The sequence below is a fragment of the Suricata suricatta genome, chromosome 4 (assembly GCF_006229205.1).
Source record: "Suricata suricatta isolate VVHF042 chromosome 4, meerkat_22Aug2017_6uvM2_HiC, whole genome shotgun sequence".
In the NCBI taxonomy this organism is placed as follows: Eukaryota; Metazoa; Chordata; class Mammalia; order Carnivora; family Herpestidae; genus Suricata; species Suricata suricatta.
Genome location: NC_043703.1, coordinates 164,010,633 through 164,031,979, shown reverse-complemented (window position 1 = coordinate 164,031,979; position 21,347 = coordinate 164,010,633). Strand labels below are relative to the sequence as shown.

The 21,347-nt window shown below is 54.3% G+C and overlaps 1 protein-coding gene across 1 annotated transcript in view; it reads right to left on the bottom strand.

Annotated features, from left to right (window-relative positions):
- The window catches only part of MYT1L (myelin transcription factor 1 like), a 402,906-nt gene that overhangs the window by 263,541 nt on the left and 118,018 nt on the right, over positions 1 to 21,347 (bottom strand). Inside the window, exon 3 of the mRNA XM_029938368.1 lies at positions 7,530 to 7,640. The gene's annotated coding sequence lies outside the window, so the exon portion shown is untranslated. The remainder of the gene's footprint in view (positions 1 to 7,529; positions 7,641 to 21,347) is intronic.

Sequence of the window (21,347 nt, the reverse complement as noted above, 5' to 3'; positions counted from 1 at the left end):
CGTAAGGAAGAGGCCAGCTCACAGCCGATCTGGTTCCCTGAGAGACGGGACACTTCTCTGTCCAGGACTCTCCACGCGGGACCCTGTCGGTGTGGCGAACGGAGGCTCAGTGCCCTCCCTGAGGCAACACGCGACTTTCATAACTTAGAGCTGCGCCCGTGTGTTTAAGGCAGATGCAGTTTTCTGGTGGATGTGCGCACCGCAGCCCTTCCTGGTGGTTGGCTCATTCGGTAGTTATTTCACTCTTTATAACGATCAGTAATGCGTCTGAGCACGGGGAGCCCAGCAGGTAGGTAGGTTCTGGCGGTCTGTTTCTTCCCAGAATGAGGTCCGTGTCTTTCATTGCTCTTCCTCCCCGCTTCCTTCCCTCCTCCCTCCCCCGCTCCTCCCTCCCTCCCTTCCTTCCTTTTCCCTCCCGTCCTGTTTGCTTCTTTAGATCTTTTGAAGAAACCCGAGGCCACCGTTTCCCCGCGGCGGCGTCAGTGTTCACCTCTTCTACTCCTGCACAGGTTTGATGCACGCCGTCTGCGGGAAGGAGGCTTGGACAGCGTAGACTGGAGTGTGCAGGCATCACGGCTCCCTCACTGGCCTGCGTGGGTCCATGCTCCCAGGCTCACCAGCGCCTGACCTCCGAGCAGCTGAGGGTCAGCCATGTGTGTGTTTCCTGCAGTGGAGACTCGGAGTGTGGACTCTGGACGCCCTGACCCGCGGGCGGCCCTCTGTCTTGTGTGTGAGAATGGACTAGGAGAGGTGTGGTTTTCATCACAGTTCGAGTCCAGAGCCGTGAAGAAAGAGACAAGCTACCGCTAGATGACAGACGGACTTTTCAGGAGGGCATGCGCGCTGTTTCCCAAACGAGGGGCTCCGGGACGCTGGGCCTGGCAACTGCGCTCCCCCGTCTGCAAGCCAGCAGGCCGAGAACCCGGTAAAGTTCTCTCTACTTGGTCGAGTAAGCGCCGTGCGAGCGAGCAGGAAGAACCTTGCACTCGCAGCTCCGTGTCAGCCCTGCCGCTCGGGCTCGGAGGGTCCCCGTGTGCAGCGCTGCACCTCACCTGCGGGTCAGGCCTGCTCAGGGCTGTCGGCGCCGTGGGCACAGGGTCCGATGGGGGCCGAACGGCCTTGCTGAGCAGTGGGGGCAGGACAGGAGGCTCCACGCCCCAGATGCACCTCCGTAGCCAGGGGCAGGCTGAGGTCTCTGTCACGTTTTAAGTGAATGTTTGAGAAACAAGGGCTCACCCTGTGTCCTCACGGACTGCATTCTACACACTGCCAAGTACGGAGGGCGTGCGAGAACCACACACAGTACCCCCCCCAGGTGCTCGCTCCCTAACACATGCACATACCACACCCACACCACACACACCTGTGCACATCACACACATGTGCATCCATGCACACCACATGCATACGCCTGCACCTACACACCCATGCACACCACACACACGTACCTGTGCACACTGCACACACACGTACCTGTGCACGCCACACACACGCACACGGTTTTCTGAACCATTTGAAAGGAGGCTGCAGACATGGCCGCTCACACCTAAATCCTCAACGGGTGTCCCTTAGGGAGAAACAGCTACGTGCTCCTCCATAACCTAAGTGTAATGTTAACAGGAAAGAAGTCAATACTGTTTCAATCATATCGTAAGACGCACGGTTCCTGTGTCCATCTCCCCCAAACATCCGAGAAGGTTCTGCGCAGCTCTTGTCATGCCCAGGACGTAACTGAGGTGTCAAATCACGCTCCCTCCCTTATCCAGACTTCCTTCTCTGACAGCTGGCACTATTGCATTCGGCTTCATCCATGGTTATTTCCTGAATGTTATTTGAGAGGATTCTTTCTTTTAATAATTTTGGAATTTTACACTTCAAATTATAATTTCTTTTACTGAGTAAGTGAACAAGTAAGATCTAGATTCTCATTTTATATTTTGTGAGACAGGTTTTCACGGAGAAGGTTTTAGGGCAGGCATGTGGGAGCAGGTGAGCCAGGGCGCAGGACCGCCAACGAGGGAGCAGGGCCCCGCGGCCGCCTCCCATCCCTCCCGTCCCGTCCCTCCTTCCTTCCGCTTGCTCGATGCAAACAGAAATGCAAAGTGAAGAAAGAAATGCACTAAAAGCCAAAAAGCAAGCTCTGCCCTCAGACCGGCCATTTCTGCACAGCGACCGCTCGCACGGACATTCCCGCTCTCTCCTCGTCCCCGCTTCTGGAAGTTTTACTCGAATACCAGCAAACGTATGGAAGTGCAGCCATGAGCTCCCGGCACAGCCTGTGGAGTCCCCTCCTGACTGCGCGGTGGCTTGGGAGGCAGGGGCGCTTTGATTTGGGTCGCAGAGTGCGCGGCACGATGCAAATCAGACGATTGTGCCCCATCTTCCCCACCAAGCACCTGTGACTCGGCCCCGGACGAGCACTGATGACAGCCAGTGTGGTTCCCGGAGCTCGGGCTGCGAGACGGCCTCGGGCGTCACAGCCGTGCTGAATGCCACCACCAACAACCCTGCTGGGTGGCAAGCGGCCCTCCTGTGTCGTGGTGACAATGCCGCAGCTCCGGGCGTCTGAGGGGACACGCCGTCCCACACTCTAAGGTCATGCCTCCAGGGTCAGCCACCACCATGGCCCCTCTCCACGGCTCGCACACCGTGCGGACACTGCGCCTCATCCCAACCAGCCGTGCCCTGGCTGAGGCCCCCAACGACCCGGACGCCCGACAGTCCCCTTCCGGCCTCGCCGTGCAGTCCACCCTTCCCGCGTCTTCGTCGGGCGAGGCCAGCCCAGTCTCCCCTGAAACTCACGCGCGGTCCCACTGCCCACAGCGCGTAACCGAACTCACAGAGCCCACACCTCTCCGGCTTCGTCTGCCCTCCCCGGACGGGCTGGTGCTACGTCCAAAACATCCCTGTCACCCAGACGAGGGGTCGGCACCCTGGGGTGCGGCCGGGTGTTACCCCTCCAGGACCCCGGTCTCCCACTCTGGATTCACCCGCTGTGGGACTGGATTATCTGCACCGTGCTCCTGTGGTTTACACGGCCCTCTGACAGAGCTTTTCACAGTGTGTGCTTAGGGTTTGTTATCTGTCGGTGCATGTGCGCCCCTGCCCGTTAAAGGGTTAAACGTGGACAGCCTGGTGGCAGAGTTCTAGAATTCCATTTTTTCATGGGTAATGTCTGGCATGTCGTAGCTGACTCAGAAATGGGTTGCATAAATGCACAGAATCACACATTGATGGGAGCGAGTGATACTTACAAAATTGGTTCGACAATTCATTTTATTAAAAAAGTAGGCCCGTCTCCTCTGAATGTCAGCTGACGCTCCTCGCCTCGCTTGTCTGTAGGAAGCGGAGGACCAGGAGCACAGAAGGCTCCACCCAGCGGGGGCGGCGCCTGCAGACCTACTACGGGCCTGGCCGGGCAGAGGGGGCAGGCCGTGTCCAAGGCTGCGCGTGAGCAGGGTGTGTGGTGGGAAAGGCCGGGGCGGGGCCTGACCGGCGCGCAGTGTGTCATTTAGAGTAGGGCTCCGCGACACGCCAGGAAGGTCCGCGGAGGGGACGGGCACAAGGGGAAATGTCCACTCTGCTGCCACCTTCGACCCCCAGTAAAAAAAAAATGTGTGTGCGCACACGTGCGTGTACCTCATACCTTTGCTACACAAACGTCGGGACACAAGGTAGAGTCTGCACCCACGGATCACACGCGCTGACACGCACGAGGGGCCGCCCACACCCCTCCCCCATCTGTGTCACGAACACGTGACCACAGGTCTGCACCAGAACCCGCACATCCAGAGCCCGACGCGCAGCTGGCGTGGGCGCACTGCAGGGGGCGCAGACCAGACTCGTGTCTGCCGCAGGACACCCTGGCTCCGGAGTAACAGGCTGACACCAAAAATCTCCGGTGCAAGACGCTGAGATGGACAGGGAAGCCCCTGCCTGTGTTTTGCTTCAAATCCAGATGTTTCTGGATTTTTTTGTGGGTTTGCAACACCTCCCATTCCCAAGCGTTCCTTCCCAGAAAGTAGGGAGCCCGGGTCTCCTGAGCCCTTCCTACGGCCCACCCCCAGGCCCCAGACCAGGGGGTGCAGGTGGCGGTGTCGCTCCTCAGGGAGTCACAATCTAGAAGGGAATCAGGGTACATCTGTCTGAAATGTAAAGATAACCCACAACCTATTTCAGAAGACACATACTAAAATATCTCCTGTTTCAGGGGCGAAATGCAGTGATTTATAGACTTTGTATCTCATTTAATTCTTAGGATGATCCTACTAGAAGAAACTATGTATTATGCCCATTGTACTGGTGGAGAAACTGAAGCTCAGTTCCCAGAGTTCAGCACCTCTTCCAAAGTCACAGAGATAGTGTGGTGGAATTAGGATTTGTCCCCTGCTCTGCCTGCCTCCTACTTTTTACCCAAATTTCTGCCCAACATTGATGACACGTGAGGCTAGCAGACCTGTCTTTTCCTAACTACTTAGGGCCAATCGGCTAGAACACGCCTCTGATTGGTGTTTCCACCACCTTCTACCACACATTCTCTCCTGTTCTGATCTTTTCTGAAATAATTTATGAATTGCCAAAGTGCTGCTTTAAAGATACATGCATTCTGGCAAATCATTTCAGTGGAAAATGTCAATTAATGTTCTGCATTTTAACTAACTAATTTGTATTACTAATTCACATCCCAAATAAGGTGAGTTTGGGACACTCATGAAATAGCCCTTTCAGAAATAATCTGTGGCATCATTAAAGTCGTTCTCAAGGTCAATCCTCTCATCGAGCTTCTGATGTCAAATCTATTGCATTAAAATAATTCTCTTTTGTCTTTGGTATCTTATTCTGTACTCTCTGCATTTCTGGCTTAGAGTTACAGTGTACCTGGAAAAGAGACTGGACGGATCACATTCTACCCCACTGTGCGGTCTGCTGCTCCCCGCAGCCCAGCACCTGCACGCAATACAAGCATGTTCAGAATGCCATGTCGCCGCGTACCTGACACCGTGTCTCTCTTGTGGCGTCGGTGTTGGACACATGATTTCCTGTGTGTCCAAGCTGGGTAGCTGTGGGCGTTGGTTTTAATTTGATTTTATGTCCCGTCCAATGTTCAGGATGATTTAAAGATACTTCTGGGCAGGCAGGTTGATGTAGGCCTGAAAATACTAGAAAAAGTACTAGAAACGCCTTCTCCTCTTCAGATCGGGCGTCTTGCGTTCTGCCCCGACTTCTACCTCCCGCTCTCCTTGGCCTTCTCGCATCTGCGTCCCGCTTGACCCCGAGCGCTCGGCCCGGCAGCGGCGGCCTGCCTGTCTGTGGACACGATGCCCGCAGGCCCTAATGCTTGACACTGCGGGTGAGTTTGCAAGTAAAATTTGCAAAGAGGGTAAGAGTTACAGTCTATTTTCCAAAAATGACTGTGGTTATCTAGGACGTCTTAATTTACATACGGACGACGGATTGGCACACTGTCTGAGGGCCAAACCCACCTGCTGCCGTATTTGCAGATGAAGTTTTATCGGAACACAGCCACGCCGCGTGGCTACGGAGGGCTGGGCTGCTCGGCCACACGGCAGTGTGCCGCGCATGCTCCAGGGACCCTGTGGCCCGAAGCCCGTGATGTTCACTGTGGGACTTTACGGGAAGTCTGTGCACCCACCCGTGCAGGACGATGATGTGCACATTTCCCTGTGTGCACGGTCCGGTGAAGACTCCTACTTTGCTCCTGGAGGCTAGGGTCCTAACGCCTTCCCGCCCCCGTCTGGAAATGCTACGCTGCTTATTTCAGTCCACTGCTTTACCTCATCGCCCAGGGGCTGAGGTATTTATGACACACACACAGCAAATCTACACTGATAGACCCTCAAGGCCGAACATTAGTCTTTAAAGGACAAGAGAACAGAGAAGAAATACCCAGGAACCTCGGAGTGTGATGTGAGCATCCCTTTGCTTTGCAGAACTCTGGCACGTGTGTCACCGCGAATGCTCTGTGGGGAGGGATTGATATTTAGTGACGACCGAATGGAATGACATATGTGAAGTGTTCTGTGACTCGCTGCGTGCTGGGTGTGCTCCCGCTGCTGTCACCACCACCTGACTGGTCCGGAGGCCCCAGGGGCCCATCCGCCCCGGCCACGCTCACCTCACCCCTGCAGACCAGCGGCTATGGGGCTGCTGGGACCCTGGGGCCTCCCCCTCTGCTTCGAACAAGTTCAACCATCTGCCTTGGGGGCGGGCACTTCTCCACACCTGCTGCCCCTCCTCCGCTGAGAAGCCCATTCAAAGCCAAGTCTGCAGCGTATAAACATGGACTTCTCTTTGAAAACCTGCTAATTCCTTTTTGTTTCCTTCTTCGAATTCGTGGTGAGGTCTGAACCAGAACGCCTTATGGGTCAACACGTTGATAGTCACCATTTAGGTGTGAACATTGAGCTCCAAGCCGTAGGTGCCGATTCGTTGAATCCGCATTTCAAGGTTAGACCCATACAAAATATTCCATTAAACATTCTTTAACCTTTGAGTAAAACGCAACAGGATTGGACAACACAACGTCATACATACAGGACACCTACAGTTCGGAACCTGTACTGACGGAAGTCAACCCGGACTTTAACATTCCATGTGCGCAGGCTTTTAAGAAAACGCCAGGAAAGTGACGGTTAAACACCGTGCCTGTGTGAAGGCGGACCGATGGGTGCGGTGGGCTCGGCAGGGAAAGAGGACAGGGCAGAGCCGAGAAGACAGAACAGCAGCCCCAAGACGCTAGTCCATAAAGCCCATCGAGGCGGCGGTGCCCGCTGGGCGGCACAGGGAGGCTGACCCCCGGGAGCAGTAGTGGGTACGTCTGCACCAGGCGGGCAGGTGGGTGGTCGGCGGGTGGACGCATTAGCGGAGCACGGGACCCTTCCAAGGCAGGCCGAGTCGGCCTCGCGGAGCCTCCTGAGAAAGTACCTACCCCCAGACGCGTCGCACGTGTGAGACGGACTCGAGGGGGCGGCCACAGAGCCTTGACGTCAGCTCCGGCACAGGTTACAGTCGGGTCGGCCTCCAGCTTCTGACCCTCCCTGAGAGACCCCGCTGCCCGGCAGCAACCACTTCCCATGTGCCCCCAGCCCAGCTCTCCAAACCATAACGGATGAACTTGACAAACCCGTTCCGCAGCGGGTGTGAAGGTTTTGGCAACAATTCAAGGTGAGCCTTTCCCTTTGAGGCCCGAGTACCACTCACTTCCTCCCCGCGCCCCGCCCCGCGCCCCTCCCCGCGCCCCTCCCCGGCCCAGGAGGGTGCACAGCCCGAGCCTCCCTGTGCAGTTTTAGAGGCAGGAACAACAAATGCATCATCTAATTGAACTGCTAATGGCTCTTTCCAGAATGAACTGTCCGTTTGGAGGCGGTGCACGGCCCCACCGGTAACAGCCCCGACCCCCCAGCCAGGAAGCTCTGGCAGCTGGGACACCAGTGATTCGGAGCCACGATCGCAGAGGACCCAGGGCACAGGGCCCTCGCGCACCGCCCCAGAGCTGTCGCAGCGGGTACCTGCACGCGGTCTCCCGGGGCGCTCCTGGGATCCGGTCTGCTCCCTCGGAAGGTCAGAGCTCCAGGTGTCCCCTCCCGGTGACCTCACCAAGTCTCCTTCAGGTTCATTCTCTGAGGACAGAACAACACAAAGGCATCACTCACAGAAGAGAGGAGGGGCCGATGCCGGCTCTCCTTGGTGCTGCCCCACCCACAACACAGGGTCCCCGGAGCCCCGAGCTGCTGGGGAGGAGACGCAGGGACACCCCACCCACAACACAGGGTCCCCGAAGCCCTGAGCTGCTGGCGAGGACACGCGGGGACACCCCACCCACAACACAGGGTCCCCGGAGCCCCGAGCTGCTGGCGAGGAGACGCAGGGACACCCCGCTCACAACAGAGTCCCCGGAGCCCCGAGCTGCTAGCGAGGGGACGCGGGGACACCCCACTCACAACAGAGTCCCCAGAGCACCAAGCTGCTGTCGAGGGGACGTGGAGACACCCCACTCACAACACAGGGTCCCCGGAGCCCTGAGCTGCTGGTGAGGACACCGGGGACACCTGTACCAGGGCCCCGAAGGTGAAGGCCATGATGCACAAGCAGAGAATGCTTCTGCACGTCTAGTTAGGCTGCTCTGAAGTCCAAGGTTTTTAACGGTTTTAAATACATGTCTAGGTTTGAAGGTAAAACTAAGCGCACTTACCAGCCAATTGGTAAGACTATTGCATTTTTAACACTTTGGTGCAATTAAGAAACAATAAGTGAGAACCATTTTAGATGTGTAACTATTTCTTGGAAATAATGGGACTTCACTCATGATAAAACATAGTCTATTGATGACAAGGAATTTTCTAGATGTCACCTCACTTTTATTTTAGGGGAAGAACAACAAAATACATCATCTTCATGAATGCAAATTTTGAATTTGTAAACTCTGTACCCGGGTCTTCTGCAATACTGTCTCGGGATTAGGAACTCTTGACTCTTCTAATTGGAGAAGAAAATACCCAGATCATTTCAAGCCATACTGTAAAGAGAGAATTTATTTTGTCGAAAAGATGGACAGAATATCAGGAAGTGGAGAGAGTGAGGTGTCTCAGGTTTAAAGCTATTGTTTCTGGTGCAAACCTCCAAATTCAGAGAAGCTCATTAAATTGAGTCTGTGGCACTAACGGAGAAGTGTTAATGGGCAGCAGTGAAGTGTGTCAGGCAAATGAAGGGCCCTGAGGGCTCCGCGTGGCTTACCATCAGCTGGATTCTGCAATATTACCATAAATCCCCGAAAAGACACCGTCCCTCACTCCCTGCGCGCCCCCTCGCAATAAAGGAAATGTTCAGGGTGCTTGGTGAGTGGGATTTAAAATAAGCTAACACACAATCTCCTATGAAATTCACAGGCAGCCTATAAAACGCGACCATAAGAAATGTTATTATTTTCCCTAATAAAAATTGACCAAAACAAACACATAAAGAACAGGATAATTTGGAAATATGCACATGGAGCTAGAAAGATGTTAAAATTACCCTGAAAAGTCAAGGTTGAAAAATAAAACAAGAGTTAGTGTATTTTTCTGTGCATCAAAGTCTAGAATCACTAGCCTGGAGTTGTTATGGAACATTTTTAAATGTATTGAACTGTTAATACACAGTATGATTTGTGGTTTTATTTCGAGCAGCCTGCAGCCATCGATCCTGGACACTCTTTGAGGGGAACATGTGTTTTGTGGTCTTTTCTGGACTGCCTGTCCTCAAAACACAGCCAGGTACACATGCGTGCACACGCACACCCCATGTGCACACACACACCCACATACACTCACACCCCACATACACACCCACACCCACATACACACATGTGCATGCATACACACAGCCATGAGCATGCACACCCACACCCACCTGTGTGCACACACACATGCATGCACACCCCCACGCACACACACACTCACATACACTCACACACACCACACACCCATGTGCATGCACACACTCACACACGCACACCCACACATACATGCACACACACCCATACACACACTCACATGCACACACTCAGATACACACACACATGCATGCACACCCACATACACGCACACACATACACGCACACATACCCACATACATGCACACACATGCACACATAATATAAAGGCAAGAGATTCTTTTCAACACAAACTATTCTTTTATTTACAGCATGCTTTGTAGACCTGACCTTTATGTGACTGAGGCAAGTGACCCCGGAACCTCCTCCCCCAACACAACCCTCCAGACCATCTGGGCTCAGACGCAGCATCCTTGTGGAGGCTCAGCAACACCTTCTGCGCTCTGGTCACTAATGCTCAGCATTCAGAGCCCTCGACCTGCAGGACGAGGTGTGACCCACACTCGGTGCTCTGCGTCTGGACACTGAGGGCTGGTGAAGACAGATGTGTGCTTAGCGGGCCTTTGCTCTGACCCAGCCTCTGCTAGTTTGACTTTCTGAAGCCCAGTCCTGCCCTTCCTGCCATATCCTGCTAAGGCGGCCACACAGAAGCTTAAAATGATTGCTGTTGAAATCATCACATGATGGTTTGAAATTATAATCATTGGGGCACCTGGGAGGCTCAGTGGGTTAAGCATCCAACTTTGGCTCAGCTCATGATCTCATGGTTCACGAGTCTGAGCCCCTTGCTGGGCTCTGTGCTGAGCACAGAGCCTGCTTCGGATCCTCTGTCTCCCTCTCTCTGCCCCTCCCCTGCTCGCACGCTTTCTCTCTCTCTCTCAAAAACAAGTAAAAACATCTATACAAATATACGTAATAATTATTTTCATGGACTGCTAGTGACTGTATAGACTGTCATGTGTGTGCATTGTTTCTAGATAAACCAGAGCCGCCAGCAAATACTGGTGTTGGCAGTTCTGGTTCACTGAGCTTCTCTGAAGTTCCTTCTCAGGCAGCAACAGGGCGGGGCCCTAAAAATGCATTGTCTTTATCTCCCCAGTACCAAATTCCTGGCTTCCCCCTGCCTGGCTGGCACTGGAAATGACTTCCTGGCCAGCCAGCCACTCGCAAAAGAAGCCTGCTTTCCTGTTTCGTGCACACGCTACACGCTACACTGGTTCGCAGAGTCGGGGCACAGTCTGAACCTTTCAGTGTGACACCAGGAATCTCCCTACAAATGCCATCTGCCCCAAAGTACTTCTGCTGCTGGAGGCCCTGACCGCAGGAGGGCTCCCCCCCTTGTGCCCCTCCCCCCACGGCACCTGCCCCTCCCCTCCCTGCACCTGCCCCTCTCCCCAGCACCTGTCCCTCTCCCTCTCTGTGCACCTGCTTCCTCCCCCCACTGCACCTGCACCCTCCGCCCCAGCACCTGCCCCTCCCCCTTTCTGTGCACCTGCCCCTCCCCCCACTGCACCTGCCCCTCCCTCCCTGCACCTGCCCCCTCACTGCACCTGCCCCTCCCCCCACTGCACCTGCACCCTCTGCCCCAGCACCTGTCCCTCTCCCTCTCTGTGCACCTGCCCCTCCCCCACGACTTCCCCAGCAGGTGCCAGCCGATTGAGTTTGGATGTCCTGTCCCTGCATCAGTACCTTCCTGAGGTTTCTTGATGTCAACGAGACCTTCCAATTACCTCAGTTGTGTTTCAGTGACACAGTCAGGGGTCTCTTTGGCAATCTGAGTCACTGTTACAGGATTATCTACCAGCGGAAATGTCTCCTGCCTTTTCTTCTCCCTAAAATTTCTATGTGACTTTGGTTAAAAAATGAGGGACATGTTTTGACAGTCCTCCTCCTCAGACTTACAACACCGAACAATGGGGCCCAGACGACTCCTCCTGAGGCAGTCAGCGTGGGTCCTCCCCCGAGAACAGACACAGAGGCTCCGTGAGTCTCCAGGGATGAATCCAAAGGCCCATGAGGCGGTTTGGTTTGCTCGCCTGGACCCACGTTCAGTACTCTCTGAACAGGAAAACCTCTCTTTAGAAGGTCTGTGTACGTCTGTGCGAGCGGGTTGGGGCCTGGCGGTGACCCGGCGCTGCCCCGAGCAGCCTCTCTGCGGCCGCCCTGAGGCGGCTGACCCTCCGCCTGCTCAGCTGTCCTGTCTACACCTGCTTGAGCATCAGATCCGGCTCCCCCGCCGCTGGGCTGCGGGACGCCGTGGGGTCTCCATCGCGCTTTCCTGCTCGACCGGAGGGGCTGTGCTCCCCTTTGTGCAGATGAGAGAGACTCCGGCCCAGCCACCCGCCTGCTGGTGCCCCTTGTTCTGGAACAGGCTCGGCCTCTGGCTCGCAGTAACACCTAGAACAGGTCCACTTTCAGCTTGTCAGAGAAAAGAAAAGATCATTTTCAGGAGATGAGGACGATAAGGAAAACAAAAAGAGGAGGAAGTCCGGGACCCATAAGCATGTGAGCGAGGTTGTCTCAAGACGGGACGAGAGGAAATCAGAAGAGCGCACGCAGAGTTTGAAATCATCTTCTCCTCATTTTTAAATAGCTATGCACGTCTTCATCGCGTGTGTTCAGTCTAAACATTACATGTTTGCTCCAAGCCTGCATCACTTTGAGTGTCACGAAGTATTTTTGAGAAGGAAGAAGGTCCAAGTTCACAGTTGGCACAAGCTCCGGATCTCTGTGGACCCCGTGAGCGGTGTGGCCCTCCGGACAGGACTTCAGGCTCCTCCTCCCAGCGACGGGCCCCTGGTTCCAGCACGTTTCCTCCCCGGGCATCAGCTCCTAACTTGTGATGTGCAGCTTCCATAGATGAAGGTATCAGGGGAGCCTGGGCGACTCCGTCAGTTGAGTGTCCAGCTCTTGGTTTTGGCTCAGGTCCTGAGCTCATTCGTGAGTTCAAGTCCCAGGCTGTCAACACAGAGCCTGTTTGGGATTCTCCCCTTCTCTCCCGCTCTCTGCCCCTCTCCTGCTTGTGCTCTCTCTCTCTCTTTCTGTCTCTCAAAATAAATAAACTTACATAAAACAAACCAACAACAAAACCTACCATATGCACGGTCTGCCTCCCACTATCTTGATTATAGGCTTTCCCAAGTGTAGACCCATATCTGAAGCCGCCATCTCACTGGTTCTGGAGACTGACACTGGAAGGAAACCCCCTTCCTCCTGAGGGCTCTCGGCGGGGTGGGACCCCCAGGCTGACGTGTGGACGCGTGGGTACCTTCGTCTGCGGGTGTGGGGACAGGTGCGAGCAGGACTCTACACAGGCTTGCAGGGCAGTGACGGGAGCACCTTGCCCTCTGGAATTTGGGAGCGTTCACAGCAATCTAAGGTGTGCACAGCCCAGCCTGACAGTCACCGCTCCCCGTGGCCCCAAATACGTTTTAGTCACATGTGTGCCCTGATGCACGTACCACTGTTCAATGCACTATCGTGTGTGATCGTAAACAAAGCGCCGTCAGCAGTGGGCTGGTCTGGGATGGTCGGTACGGCTCACGGCACAGGGTCACCAATGTAAGCAGTGTCCACAGCGCCGTGCGACGTGACAGGGACAGTTACCCTCACGTGTGCGCTCGGTAACCTGGTGGCGGACTCACGTCTCCACGTGCACGTGCGTCCCTGCGCGAAAGAGCAGGAGGAGAAGGCTCAGACTCATGGCTAGCAGGGAACGTCTCTGGTAAAAGAGAGTTGGATTCTGAGGATGAAGAAAGATTTTCACTTTTTACTGCGCATGCTTCTAATTGCTTAGTGGGGGTTTTTTTTTTTGGTAGATTTTTTTAACATTTCTTTATTTTTGAGAGACAGACAGAGCATGAACAGGGGAGGGGCAGAGAGAGAAAGAGACACAGAATCTGAAGCAGGCTCCAGGCTCTGAGCTGTCAGCACAGAGCCCGACGCGGGGCTCGAACCCATGAATCATGAGATCATGACCTGAGCTGAAGTCGGAGGCTCAACCACCTGAGCCACCCAGGCGTCCCTAATTGCTAAATGTTTTATTGGAAAACGAATTCATGTCACATCTATGTAACCAAAAACACCTAAATAATATTATTTCTTACATCTATTAGTATTTTCAAAAGGTAACTATCAAGTGCTGTAAAAGATGATTAATAAACCAGGTTAACAAACTATATTTCCAAGGCCACATAATAACTTCCACAACCAAACCAATCATTGCTTCCCACTGTCTTTGTAACTGGTTCTGGATTTGCTGACTGTTTACACACCGACAAACAATGCCACAAGGAAATCACATTTAGGTCCAATTAGACCATTCAGGCTCATTAGAAAAATTCTTCCAAATTAAGCAAAATGTTATAGAAAAGCAATTAAAGATGGAGGCAATTAAAACAAAGGCCAATCAGTGCCACATCAAGGGGGGAGGGCTGCCGTGACGCCTTGCCCGTCCCCAGCCCCCTCGACCAGCCGCTTCCCAGGTCTCCACCGCCAGGGCCCCTCCCCCACAGGCCACCCCCCGAGCGTCCCCAAGCCGTGCTCTCTACCTGGTCAGGTCAGCCCAGCCTGCAGCCACTGGTGCGGAGCGAAAATCTGCCACAGAAGCCACAGCCCAACCACAAAGTCCGCAGCTGGAGTGGCTTGGAGTCAGTGGACATCAGAACTGAACGTAACATTAATGGCCTGTTAGCCAAGTCAAAAGCCTCTATTTTCAGACTTGGGCGCCCAGGTCTCTGGAAGGTAAGAGCTGATCCAGACCAAGGTCTCAGGTGGACGGTCCCCAACTATGTGAGGGCTGTTCTCGAGGGATCTAAGACTGAATTTCAGTTCCTTTTATTAAGGACCCCAAGCTCGAGGTGTCAGAGTGCGTAGATGAACACCTTTCAAGGCGGAGTAGGAGTGGAGGTCAGCCTCAGCCTGTGCCTCCTGCACTGCACGCCCCGCAGCTGCCCCGTCTGGGAGCCCCGTGTGTGCGAGCGGGGTGGTGGGAGCGAGCCCCCGGCGGCGGGCACCTGCAGGATTTGGCCCCCCGAGTGGTAACCTCCATCCACTAAGGGTTTCGGGCTTACTTTCTTTGATTCTGGTGAAACAAGTGATTCTTACTGAAATCAAAGCTTTTCAAGAGGCAATGCCCAAAATCCCCAGCCAGAGGGCACGGGGGCACCACCCGCCATCCTTCTCTCCAGGGAAACGCCTTCCCCCGACCCTGCGTACCCTCCGCGGAGCTCACGACCCCACCCGCCTCCCCAGCCCCCTCCTGCTCCTCCCTCCCTGTGGCAAGAATCTTCAAGCCCTTGCGTCTGTGGTGCTATGTGGCGGCGCAACGGTAAATCAGCTCAGCAGTAATGACGGTTCTGTCACCATGACACCGTCCACGTGTCTCACAAGACCAAGCTAAAAGAGTTTCACGTACAAACTAGCAGGCTGTGCCCACCGGGGGAGGACCCCAAGTTCAGAGGTGAGGCTGGAAACGCAAACCGTCCCCTTGGCCCGGGAGGCTAGTCACGACCGTCCCTTGAGTCTGAAGTCCCGCCACTGCCCGTGCGACCCTCCGTCTCACACGTTTGCTCGGCGTCCCTTGAAGAGAGGCCACTTTCTCCCTTCTGCTCACGCCATCATTCCCTCTTTTTAGATACCAAAGGTTTTCCAGGCCTCTGATCAGATCCCACCACTGAGCCGTTCAGAGCCTTCCCGGGGCTCTCCAGCCCGAGGCGGGCCACGCACCCTGAACCGCAGCATGGCCACGCCTCAGCCAAGGGCCGTAGGTCACGGCCCAGGGGCTCCCGTGGTGCGCATGTCACCCGCCGTCGCCAGCGGGCTCCTGCAGCTGTTAGTGTAAAAACCGGTCGGGGTCTCAAGGCAGGGACTGTATCACCTGCCCTGGAGCACCAGAGGCTGAGAGGGAATGTCCTGAAGGGGTGAAGGTTGACAACACGTTCCCTCGGGATTTGCCCCAGATGTTCACTCACCCCACGGATTCCTCATGGCGTCCGGGACGGGACCCGGCACACATCGGGGGCTCCTGAACAGTTACTGGCCAGTTGGAAAAATACAAGACATGTGACCGAGCCCGTCTGGGCTGCCTCAGTAAAATACCAGTGACCAGGTGCCCTGCAGACAACAGAAGTTTGTTTCTCGTCCCGGAGGCTGGAAGTCTGAGGTCAGGATGCCGGCAGGATCGGGTGAGGGCCCGCGTCCGGGTCGCCGACTTCTCGCCGTGTCCTCAAGTGGGAGGCGGGGCGAGGGGCTCCGGGGGCTCACGGCTCCACCTCTGGGACCCGATCACCCTCAAAGGCCCACCTCTAAATATCATCACCCAGGCAGTTAGGTTTCAACCTGTGCATTCTGGGGGACACGGATATCAGCCCACAGCACCGTCCTTCAGAAGACGGACGGGCTGCTCAGGAGAGACAAGGCTCGAGGGCGCACCTGTCTGAGCCATCACCTGTCTTCGGGGCACACGTGGCCAGGAGGCGGCACGGCGAACCGGCCTGGTGCGCTCAGTGAACGGTTCCCACTCCCGCTGTTTCTGAGGCACGGCGATGGCACCCACTGAATCATGCTATTAATTGCTCAGTGAACTCCACAAAATTTGCAGGGGACCCTTGGGTAGAAAGTCAGAATTGCAGCAGCAAGCCCCCTCTTAGAATGTCTATAATTACTGTCTGTCAAGGTCGTGATTGTAGACTGTGACTTAAATATGTTATTAGTTCAACTTAAATCAAGGCCTCCTGTTCCAACCAGAAACGTCTCACACTGAGGGGCGTGGGTGCCGTCAGCAGCCTTCCTATTGGACAGAGTGCTGCGTGGAAATGCTTTGTCTTCCCAGCACGAAATGCCACGGCCAGGCCGGGACCCGTGCCTCTCTGCGACTCACAGGCATCTCCCTGGCAGGGAGCCCACAGGACGGTGCGAGCTCAGAAGCGCGATTCCTCTCTGCACATTTTTCCTCCAGCTACCTGCCACCCGGGTGACGGAAAAGACCTTCCCAAGAAGTCAACTATGGGCACCACACCCAGAAGCTTCTGCACAGTGAAGGAAACCAGCAACACACTGAACAGGCAGCCTGCTGAACAGGAGAAGGCATTTGCGAATGACTTATCTACAAGGGGTTAAAATCCAAAATATATAAAGACCTTCTGCAACTCAACATCAAAAAACGTAATTCAGTTAAAAATGGGCAGAGGACCTCAATGTGAATTTTCCAAAGAGGACAGGCAGATGGCCAATACACACATGAAAGACGCTCAACATCACTCATCATCAGGAAATGACAAGCGAAACCAGAGTGAGATACCACCTCTCACCTGTGAGAACGGCTAAAATCAACAACACGAGAAACAGTGTGTTGGCGAGGATGCGGAGCATGGGGGCCCTCGTGCCCGGCTGGCGGGAATGCAAACTGGCGTGGCTGCTCTGGCAAACAGTGTGGAGGCCTCACAGAGTCAAAACTAGAACTCCCCTTGGATCTAGTAGTCGTACTGCTGGCTACTTACCAGAAAAAATACAAAAGTATGGATTTGAAGAGATACATGCGCCCCTATGTTCACAGCAGCATTATTTACAGTAGCCAAAAACACGGAAACAGCCCAAGTATCTGTCGACTTATGAATGGAGAAAGAATTTTACTCAGCCATAAAAAGAATGAGATCTTGTCATTTGCAACAACATGAATGGACCTAGAGGGTTGGATGCTAAGTAAAATAAGTAGCGAAAGACAAAAACCATATGATTTCACTCACATGCGGAATTTAAGAAACAAAACAGAGAAAAAAGAGACAAACACCAACGAAAAAGAGAAACTCTTGACTACAAGGAATGAACTAGCGGTGGCCAGAGCGGGAGTGGGTGGGGTGGGTGAAGCAGCCCACGGGGATGAAGGGGCACAGACTTACGGTCACGAAGTAAGTAATTTGGGGAGATGACAGGCACGGCACAGGCAGCGTGGCCGAGATCACCAAGATCACCGCTGTCACCACGATACTGAGGGTGGACAGAGTTGTTGGATCATAACGTTGCCCACCCAAAACTATGTAACACTGCAGGTTACTTAGACCTCAAATCAAAGTAAGTAATAGAAAAGTCATAAAGGAAAGCAAGAAAACGACCATTTCTAGGTGACAGCATCTTCATGTTAATTATTTCATCGGGTCCTCAAGAGAGGCTTGAGAGCCGGGCAGAGATCTTATCCGCTCTATGACCAAGAAGAACTGATCTGCAGACAGGGGAGTCCCGCCAGGTCGTGGAACTAGATTTGAGCTGTGGCTTCCTGATGCACATTCACAGAACTGCACCCTTCCAGCCGCCCAAGTACCAGATGTGGAACCACCTCTGGAGTGAGGCCTCTGCACCCCTGAGTCGGACTCTGCTGCCCCTCGGACATGTGACTGCGGAGCAGGGGCCTCGGGGCCTCGCCACGGGAGGGCCTGACACCCCTTGGCACGCCTGTGGGACCGAGGATGTGGAATCTGCAAGGACCTCACCTTCAGTCAGACCAGGACCCGTCTGCCCCCACGCCCTTCCTTGGAGCACTGATTTGTCTTTATTCTTAAAACTCTGTGTTTCCAAAGTGCACAGGATCTGGAGAGGGCTAGCAGCCGGTCACTGTGGACTCAGACGGTGGACTTGCCCAGCAGCAGGGATGGCTGCGTGAGTGTGGCTGCCGTCTTCCCTCTCCCTGCATCTCTCCTTCCCACACGCTCTAACGCTCAATATCTGTCCTGCAGACGGAAGCCAGAAGGTGGGATGGCAAGGAGGTGGGCACAGGATCAGGGGTAGCTGGAGGCCGGGCAGTATGCAGCGGCGTCTTTGGTACCTGACCCCAGAGGCCTGCTCCCTTCTGCACCTGGCGACTGCACGTTGTGGAAATCTCCCCTGGACCCCACGGAAGGGGGGGCTCGGGGGCCCCTGGCTGCCAGGAACAGCCGCACAGAACCGGCTCAACCCCCAGCTCTGGGGCTGGGGGGTGTGGAGACCAGACCCGGAAGTGGAGAGCTCAGGAGCCAGGCCCGCACAGGGTGGACTTGGAGGGGGACCCGGAGGCGAGAGGCGCGGGCTCGGGTCACCAGAGTCCATCACAAGCCCCTGATGGAGATGCCCGCAGAGCTGGGAGGGGTGTGGAGCCCCGTGACTAAGGGACAAGGCGCACTGCCTGGAGGAAATGGGGGACGCAGAAGCGTGGGGCGATGGAAGGGAACGCGTACTCGGACACTGAGTTCCCAGGGTCTGTGTCTCACCCTGGGCCGCGGGAACTGCCACAGGCTGCCCACGGGGAAGGACAGTTTTAGAAAAGTTGCATTAAGCGAAGGGAAGCGTGTAGGGGTAGACGCGGGGCCACGGCTGGGAGCGCACGGGGGCCGCGGGCGGGACCCGGCCCTCGGGGCACCGTGCACCTGCTGCGCCAGGACCCAGGAGCAGGCGGGGCTGGCTTCCGTCTCGGGCTCCCTGGCTTACTAGGGGCATAAACGGAAAAGCCCCCTGTTCGCAAAGCTGGGAGAAGAGGAAAACTTTGGGTTTTTGAAAACACTCTGCACCTGATGGCCCTGCCAGGTGACTAAGAAGGTTCTCAGTGAAGTGTGGTGAAAATCTGGGTTGCTGGAAAAAAATAGCTGGGAAACACACCAAAAATCTGTAGAAATGGGCAAAGATAAAATTCCTTTTTCATAAATTTTAATTTAAAAATGTTTTATAGATACTATATCTTCAGCTAATAATATCCTCTTGGGGCAGAAAGAAAGGAAGAGAGAGCAAAAGAGAAGGAAATAAGAAGATAAAGGGAAACAGAGGTAGGGGGGTGGGGGGAGGGGGGAGGGAAGTCACCTGAACCGTTCGGATCAGGATAAGGTTGTCTGCGTTTTGAAAATTCGGAGACACTGCTAACACCTACCCACGGAGGAGTCCCAAATGCATGATAAGGTTTGGATGTTATCGAACAGAGTCAGGGACCATGGTTAGCAGGGCGGCCATTGTGTTTTCAGGGTTAGCGCATGTCCGTGTTCAGAGAGCAAGTGGAGTTGGGCAGCGGTCACACACGTGGGAAGTCTTGTTCGTGGCCGGTGGGGCGCGTGGACGGCCTGCACCCACAGGTGCTCACTTTCCAGAAGGCATGTCTTGCATGCATAATAATGCAATGGCTGCCATATTGTAAGCTTTGCGAATAGTCCGTCAACAACTGTCCCACAAGCATCCAAGACCCTGTTCTGGCCCGCTCTGGCCTCAGAGGGCTCAGCAGCAGTTACAGAAGCACCGGAAAATGGGGGGCTCACACAGCCGTCCAGTGGGTGCACCCTCATGGGTGGGGGACCAAGGGGAAGCGAGCTGTCCTGTCTTCTCCCATAAGAGCAGGACGCCCACCACACAGCCCTACCCCTGGACCGCAGGACCTCTGGGAGGCCCGGCTCTGGACACCTGAACACTGGGGGTTAGGTTTTCGGTACATAAGATTTGGGGGACATAGACATTCCGCCCCCAGCGGTGCCTGACAAGTGTGTCATCATACTTTGTGACTCCTTACAAAAGTATGACCTTTAAAAATAGCAACAGCGGGGAGGAGCCAAGATGGCAGAGAGGAAGGGAGCTCTGTAAACTCTGTCCGCCCCATTTATCGAACCAAGAAGGATATTACTCTCATCTGCGAGAGCGGAAGGAGAAAATACGGACTCCAGAAAGAATAGAACCTCAAGGATACCTGAGTGAGTGAGGGCGAATGGGGGAGATCTGAAAACAGGCCAGGCCGGGACCGGCAGGGGAGACAAGATCCCCAGCCCAACGTGGGGGAAGCGCGCGGAGCCTGAGAGACAAAGGGAAGAGACAGGGGAGCGCACTTCCTGGCGAAAAGCGGCCGGGCTGCGGCTGCGCCAGGGGCGAGCAATACGAACTTGGTTTTGGGAACGGGACCACGGACCGAATTTCCACAGTGCACTTTGCCCCCTGCACAGACTGCGCGAATCCCAGGTGCCCACAGGAAATAATAGGGCCCACACCTACACGACCCCCCGACAAGGAGTCGGTGGCAGGTGGAGGCCTGGGCGCGCGCTTAGACTGCAGGAGCTCCCAGCTCATTTCCAGCAGCTCACAGCGCCTAGAGCAACAGCTATCGGAAACCAAGAGAGACTCAGTGTTTTTTTTTTTTTTTTTCCTTTCCCCCATTGCAATTGCGATCTTGGCTGGGGGTGGGGACTCCGCAATTGAGTCTGTGAAGGTGCTCACTTCATCTCCTGCTGCTCATTTCGCCTCAGGCAGGGGCGGAGCCTCTGAGAACAGCCTCCAAGACCTACCACATCAAACCAAGCCTATCCACCAGGGGTGCTGCTGCTGCTTTTTTTTTTATATAAGAAAAAAAATTTTTTCTTCACTTGTTTCCTACTTATTTCTTTGTCACTATTACCTCTTTTTCCTTTTTCTTTACTCAGTTCTTTAAATGTTACTCCTTATTTTCCTTTCTCCTTTCTCACTTACTCTTTCACCTTCTTGCAACCCAGATATATTCTCCTGTATCTCATCCTTACCTCTCCCCTAAACTGGTCATACACTTTTAAACGGTCTACTGTCCTTTGTTGTCTCCGACCCCCTTTTATATATATTTTTTTTCTTTTCTTCTTTCTCTTTTCTTTTTATTTTCTCTTCTTCTCTTCTTTTCATCTCTTTCCCTCCCATTTTCTTTCTTTTCTTTCCCCCCTGTAATGTGTTTCTTCGTTTGATTTGTCTGTGTGTATGTGTGCTTCTGTTCCCTCTGTGTTTGTCAGTCTGTCTTCCTTCTTAGGACCACACCAAGAAATAAGCCAAAGTGTGCAAGAAGGCGAGTCCCAAATATTGCAGAGTAGGGAAATAAAATACTCACAGGCACAACAAGAGAAACTGAGAGACATCATTAAGAGAACATTCCCTGAAACGACAGGCCCTGGACAGTCAATAAGCCTCCGTTAACAGAGAAATATTAACAGGTGTGCAGAGC